A 7256-nucleotide genomic window follows, 5' to 3' on the forward strand; every position below is an offset into this window, starting at 1 on the left:
CACAAACATTGCAATGAACATGGAAACATAAACATAGACATTTAAATCCAACCAAATCTTATCATTGGTCCTCTTGTATCCACACATAACTTCTTTTGTTCTACACTCTTATACAGATTGATCCACACCTTATAGTTTCACATCCATACCATATAGTTTCACATCCACTAGAAGTGTTTCAATACTGTAGTTTAATTCAGTGGTTATCGAACTTTTTACCTCTGTTGACCCCCTTTCATTCTACACGCAGACATCACACCCCATCTATGTCATATATAAAAATAATAATTTGTTTGTATAGTGTGCATATTTTTGTTTGCTTCACAGATAGCATCTTATTGATAGTACCTCTCTCTAACTCACACAGGCTTTTTGTGATGACCTCCGTCTAGCCACCGACAGAGGGAGCGTGACCCTGTTGGTGCTGCTGGACCTCTCAGCGGCATTTGATACAGTAGAACACGATATCCTTCTGGAACGCCTGAGAGAGTTAGGAATTGGAGGCACTGTGTTGCAGTGGTTCCGCTCCTTCCTCTTGGGCAGGTTCCAGAGGGTGATGCTCGGGGACAGTCACTCTTCAAAAACAGAGCTTAATTGCGGTGTCCCTCAAGGTGCCATCCTGTCCCTGATGCTATTCAACATCTATATGAAGCCACTAGGAGAAATCAACCGTGGATATAGGGCTGGGTGTTATCAGTATGCCGATGACACCCAAATATATTTCTCCATGTCCCGGTCATCAGCGACAATAACAGATGGCATCTCTCCCCTCAACTTCAGGCAGTAATGGATTGGATGAGGGAAAACAAGCTCAAGCTGAATCCAGATAAAACAGAGGTACTTACAGTAGGGCTCCCCAAACCAGGTATTTGGTTTTTTGTTTGTTTGTTTGGATTAGTTGGTTTTTAATCTTATACTGTTTAGTCTTGTTTTAAGGGGGGGTACTGTGTATATATAGTTGTATTTTAACTTGCTTTTTTATTGTGTGCACTCCAGCTTATGCTGTACTCTCATGCTGTTTGCCTCCTCTCTTCACTTCCCTTCTCCAAGAAACTGTCTTGTGGCTGCTAGGGGGCATGTGATGGGAGCATATGGAGAAGCTGATCAAGAAATGTATTAAAAGAGGAAGCTGATTGTTGCTATGCCTGAGGATGGAGAAAATAATGGAGGAATTCCCAGAGGTGGCTGTAGGGGCTTTTCAGTAGCTTAGGACGTTATCAGACAAGGGAAATTGGAAGTATAATCCAATGGCAATCCGAACGCAATCATGGGGTTTAACGTTATTGCGTGATAGACTACCACACGCAATTTTGGGCAATGGGAAGTCAGTCTGAATGCAATCATGGGGATTCATGTTATTGCGTGAGAGGTGATCACATGCAATTTTGGGCAATGGCAAGCTATTTTCGGGCAACGGGAAGTCAGTTTGAACGCAATTTGAATTCACGTAAATTCGCTGATCTAGCAAATTCACGTGAATACGTTCTGACCCCACTTTCTTTTTGTTCAAAATTAAGAGAAATTCCTCCCATGTGATAAACTCCTCATTCTTCCTCCTTCCTTCTCTCCTGAGCCATGCAGACTGACCTCTGTACACCTTAAACTGGAAGGAGTTTGCTGGGTTGCTTTTCCTCCACCCTCCAGTAGCATGGGCTCTTTGGAAAACCATCCTGAGCAATCATCATAGAGTAGGCTGCTGGGAGAGGGTGATGGAGTAGATCATAAAAGAAATGCTACCTAACAAATTTGCCTGACTTGAGAAGTGTAGAGGCAGCTATAAAGCCTTTTCAGCAGCTTTGCCTTTCTCTTTTCCTCTCCCTCAAGCCAGGCAGGGTGGCCTCTGTCCACCTTATGGTTGCTAACCTTTAGAGAAGCAGGAAATCAATTTTAAAAAAGGAAAGCTGATTTTTGCTATGTCTCAGGCTGGGGGAAATGCTTAGCATCTTTTGCAGGAACCTGTTAGTCCTCAGTGTTGCATGCACATTTTCACATTTGCTGTACTTGCAGGCTGATTTTTCTTGTCCTTCCTCCCTTCAGCAACTATCTCAACTCCTGGGGGATCCTGGACCACAGTTTGAGAACCACAGGTTTATATTTTAAAATTCACTTTTTGTATGTTTTTAATAGCATTGCTTTTAAAAAAAATGAGCCTCATTGAATCCCAGTTTTGGGGAGAAAGTGGGATACAAATAAATACATTATTACTAATAATAATAATAATTAGTAAAAGTAGTAGTAGTAGTGATTTGGTTTTCCTTGGTGAGCCTTAATGATAACCTTTCAATGTTAGGATATTGGAATTCAATAAAGTAGGGAAAATGTTCTATAGTATGATAGGATTTCACCTTATTTTATTTTATTTTCACCTTGAATCCTCAAGTTCTTTATTTTAGAGTGAAACACACTTGATTCTAAAAACAAAGATACCATTTTGGTTGTGGTAAATTTTTACATCATACAATAAACTGGAATTCTCAGCAGAGTGGGAAAATGCTCTGTGATAGGAATAATGTAAGAGATCATAAAAAGAATTCAAAACAGTTTACCACTACTTGCCTTCAAATTGTGCTGTGACTACAATCTGATGCAATCAGTTGATGGGTTTTTTATTTAAAAAAATATAAGCTTCTCTTAGTAAACAAAAGATCATTTAATGGGGAGGGATCAAATACTGACTCAGTATTTTTGTTTCTCAATTGTAACAATCACAACTACAAACAGTTTAATAAAAGCAGATATTTCTACCCATTTTTACTGTTTATAATCTGCATGGCTCACACCAAACTATAAGAGCACCTGTTTTCAATAAGTCTATGTTTGTGCTTAGAAACACGTTCACTGCTAAATTCTTTTCAGATGTGTCCATGTGCCAGGGCTATCCCATGTTATAGGGCTATCTGCATTAGGAAATAACACTGATAAGCAAATTAAAGGATGAAAATAGAGGTTTGTTCAGAACATACGATATAACTGACGTCAATGGATTTTTTTAAAAAAAAGCTTTCAGCACAATTTGTCATGAGATGATGCTAAAGATTAGAGTACAAATTCTAAACAAAAACAATGTGGTCCTTTCCTAAATGAATGTTGGAACACTCTGCAAACTCCTGGCTTTTCCATCTCAGTGGGAGACCTCCCAAAATGGCTGTGGCACTAAACCCTATACTGGAGATGTACACATCTATAAAACATATTCATGGGTAGCCATGTTGGCAATATAGCAAAGTACAATAGATCCAAAATCCACAAAACAGTCATATCACTTGCTTCTTAGTCAGGCAAAAGTATTACAAATCATACAGGATAATTTTTTTTAATGACAACATTAGCCAAAGGACTGCATTTTGACATGTCTAAAATGTGTTTAAGCAGCATTTTGAGTATACTTGAATCATGCACATTTTCTATGGGCTCATTTCAGATGTGTGCACTGGATCTGTCAAGAACTCTGCCTTAATGCAAAGATTCTGGAGCGCAAATGACACCCGCCTCATGGACAGTCTGGGAAGGATGGACTGAGGCTATTTTGTCTAATCTTAGTCTCAAATTAAGATAATAATAATAATAATAATAATAATAATAATAATAATAATATTTATTTGTATACCGCCCTCTGGCAAACCAATCCGGGCGGTTAACAACAGTAAAATATAAAATATGACAATTAAAAACACTTTATCCCTCCCCCCCTTAAGCAGTATTAAACAGTATAACATATTAAAACACAATATCAATGCATAAAAACAACAATTAAAAACTAAAAACCCTGATATCCCTCTGGGGGATGTCAAACATCAAAAGTCTCTTGTGGACAAGGGAGTAAAGACCCAATACATTTAAGTGATTTAGAAGCTCACAGTGTTATTAACAATATCTATATCAATTGGCCAGGCATGAGTCCATGATTCAGTTATCAGAAAACCCTCCAATCATTTGATACATCTTCCTTCTGGACCTCGTGCCAGAGGCCAACCTGCAGTGACACCTATGGAATCCATGTGGGCAAAATGCCACTGTGTGGCATTTTGCCCACATGGATTCCCTGCTAACTGAGAGTGGATTATGACCAACAATCCCCAAACATGGTCTGATGTTAATGGCCTACATGTCAAGATCCCTTAAGAAAACACCAATAAAAGGGTGAATAAAGTATCACATCAGCTGTGTGACCGTGAACCTGGATCTGGCTCCATCCACATTACCAAAGTTATGACATGAATGACTAACAACTTCTAGCATTTTTAATAGCATGAAGTGTTACATATAAGAAATGCAATCTGTACCAAAAAGGGGTGTGGGCAAGGAGGCAAAAAGAGCCACAATGCTGGGGAGCTTAAGGGGAGTGCCTTATATCCACCCCAGGTGGACCTAAGGGACAGTACAGCTTCATTCATAGGGAAACACTTTCCCCCATGCTAGGAGAACAATCCAATTAGCCCTTCACAAAGGCCACAAAAAGTGCATGGGTTTATTGGAAAGAGAAGATGCTAGGCCCCAGCAATCCCATGCCACCTCATAGCCCTGCACAATTGGCCTTTGCTATATAACAAGCAGGACTTCTCATTATTTACCACTCTGTACCAGTGTATATACAAGAGCTTAGTCAACATGTTTACAGCATTTCAAAACAGATGACTTTCTACTGTACTGAATTTTGTTGTGAGTGTAGTTCACCAGTTCTATATTGCTGGTTTATTAAGAATGAACATCCAGAGTATTGTGTATTTACTAGGAAATCAACATTGTTGAAAAGTGTGACATACTTCTGAGTAAAGAGACATAACCAAAGGACTTTTATTATACTGGGACTTTTGAGTTTCTTGCTATTGCTTTTAAGTTCTTGCCTACTAATCTTTGCTTTTCTACCAAAGGCATCAATTGGTAGCAATGTTGGTTTTAACTGCTGTTGATGTGTGCCTTTAAGTTTTTTCAGACTTATGGCAACCCTAAGATGACCCTATCATGGGGTTTCTTGGCCTGTTTGGTTCAGATGAGGCTTTGCCACTTCTTTCCTTTGAAGATGAGAGAGAGAGTGACTTGCCCAAAATCACCCAGTGGGTTTCCATGGCCAAGCGGGGATTTTGAACCTCAGTCTCCAGAGTTATAGTCCAGTCAGCGCTCAAACCACAACATCACATTGGCTCTCTTATTTTAATTACTGTTAGCCATTTGGAGGATAACATTGAAATCAATATAGAAAAAGACAGTGGTCACATCATGGACACGAATGAAGAATACATTGCCATTGCTACAAATCTACAACACAAAGCATCTTTTGAAATAGGAAGGACATTCCATTGCTGTTGAAGAAAAAAATATTTGTCAAAATATACAGGACATTGACATTTTAGGTCAAGCTAGATATTAGGGGAAATGCACATTTCTTGCAATTAACCTTTTTTTTTCTGCTTATCACAAGAATGGTCCACCAACATATTAACATAGCAATTAGAGTTGACATTTGAGCCAATGTTTACCTTCCAATGATCAGTCACAAAACAAACCATGCTAAATGCCAAAAGAGAAAATTGGGGGAAAGTGCAAGGTGGGGCAAGCTGACATCTTTCATGACACAAGGGAACATCTCTCCTAAATATATGGTAGATGTTATGAAAGTAACAAACATTCAAAAATAGTCTCATTTTCAATGTGAAATGATGTCTTTACACACAAGGATGGAACACTAAGAAAATGGTCGAAGTCTGTAAGATTTTTTGCATTCCAGACCCCCCACCACCACCACCACCACCCCTCTTTTTTGGCACAAAAATGAGCATGTGCAAAAAAACCTGGGTTTCGTGCAAACATTTTACTTCTATTACTGAAAATAAAACAGTTAAATCTTGATAATTTAATGTGCTGTCAGCTGCTCAGCATAAGCTATAATATATTTTTTCACTTTTTTATTTATTATAATATGTATATCCCAATCTACAGAATGGCAAAGAAGTAAAATAAATTTAACATCCCCAAATATAAAATGCAGAGTAAACTACTCAGAAGATCTTCAAATGTTGAAGTCCCATGATGTTTAAAATTAATACCTTGAAGCTGGACCAGAAGCAAATTGGCAACCACTCTAGTTTCTTTGATACCATATTTCTACAGGGTGATCCCAACAGTAATGTTGAAACTACATTCTGTACTAGTTGAAGTTGCTATGTCTTCAATGTCATACTCACACAAAATGCCTTATTATGGAGTTTTCTTGGCAGGAAATTATTCAGAGGAGGTTTACCATTGCCTTCCCATGGGGCTCAGAATATGTGACTTACCAAAGATCATGGGGGGGGGGGGGGGGTAAGAGATTTTATATATTTATCCAGGGGGAAAAACCTATATTTTCTAGGGTCTGGACTAGAAATGGATATAAATATGTAAACAAAACAGAATAAAATCATATCAGCTGTACAATAATTTTAAATGCTCAGAATTTTCTGTCTTATTGCAGTGTCTAATCAGTTGTTTTTATTTCCCAGTGCAGCAACCAAGTCCTGAACCACACCAGATGACACCCTAAGGGGAGTGGGTTGACAGCACTGCTCCTGAAACTTCTGCCTTTTGGCAAAAATGGGCTGTGGTATTCACCTGTGTCCTATTAAAATGTGAACAAATGGTGTGAGTGGGGTGGACCTCAGTGGGAGGAAAAAAGAGATGCCTCAGTTTTTTTTAATTTAAATGTCAAAAGTTTCAACATTTTATTCCTTTTTAAAAACATCACATTTTATCAAATTTTCACATTAACCAAATGAAACTGTGTATAGGTAAATACATTTAGACTGTGCATATGATATTGTGATTTACAGGTTAAATTTTAATTTTCTTAGTTGTTCATGTCACAACTATTACCATTACATTCAGTGATACATGGGAATTACAATTTATTAATAACATTGTGAAGTCGAAGGCTTTCATGGCCGGCATCCATAGTTTTTTGTGGGTTTTTCGAGCTATGTGGCCAACTCTGCTAGAACATGGCCACATAGCCCGAAAAACCCACAAAAAAACTATTAATAACATTAATAAAAAAATCATTACTAAGGATTCTGTGTGATGTGGTATGGGAGGAGGTCAATGGAGGGGGTGACGTCCTCAGTTACCGCACTGGGTAACACCAACCCTAATGACTTCACTGGTCATTAGATCATGGAAGGTATAGGCCAATGCATCAAGAAAACATCAGGTTGGGAAAGATTGTAATAAATAAAATTCCTACATACTATATTGCCATTTTGTGATATGCTGTGCCAAAGAGA

At 38.3% G+C, this 7256-nt stretch overlaps 1 long non-coding RNA gene across 1 annotated transcript; it reads left to right on the top strand.

The window, feature by feature from the left end:
• The first annotated feature begins 783 nt into the window (after positions 1 to 783).
• On the top strand, positions 784 to 6638 carry LOC121925193. The gene is made up of 3 exons (XR_006102814.1): positions 784 to 837; positions 2038 to 2087; positions 6480 to 6638. It is a non-coding gene; the product is annotated as an uncharacterized LOC121925193 (long non-coding RNA).
• Positions 6639 to 7256: the final 618 nt, after the last annotated feature.

This window comes from Sceloporus undulatus, chromosome 3 (assembly GCF_019175285.1).
Source record: "Sceloporus undulatus isolate JIND9_A2432 ecotype Alabama chromosome 3, SceUnd_v1.1, whole genome shotgun sequence".
In the NCBI taxonomy this organism is placed as follows: Eukaryota; Metazoa; Chordata; class Lepidosauria; order Squamata; family Phrynosomatidae; genus Sceloporus; species Sceloporus undulatus.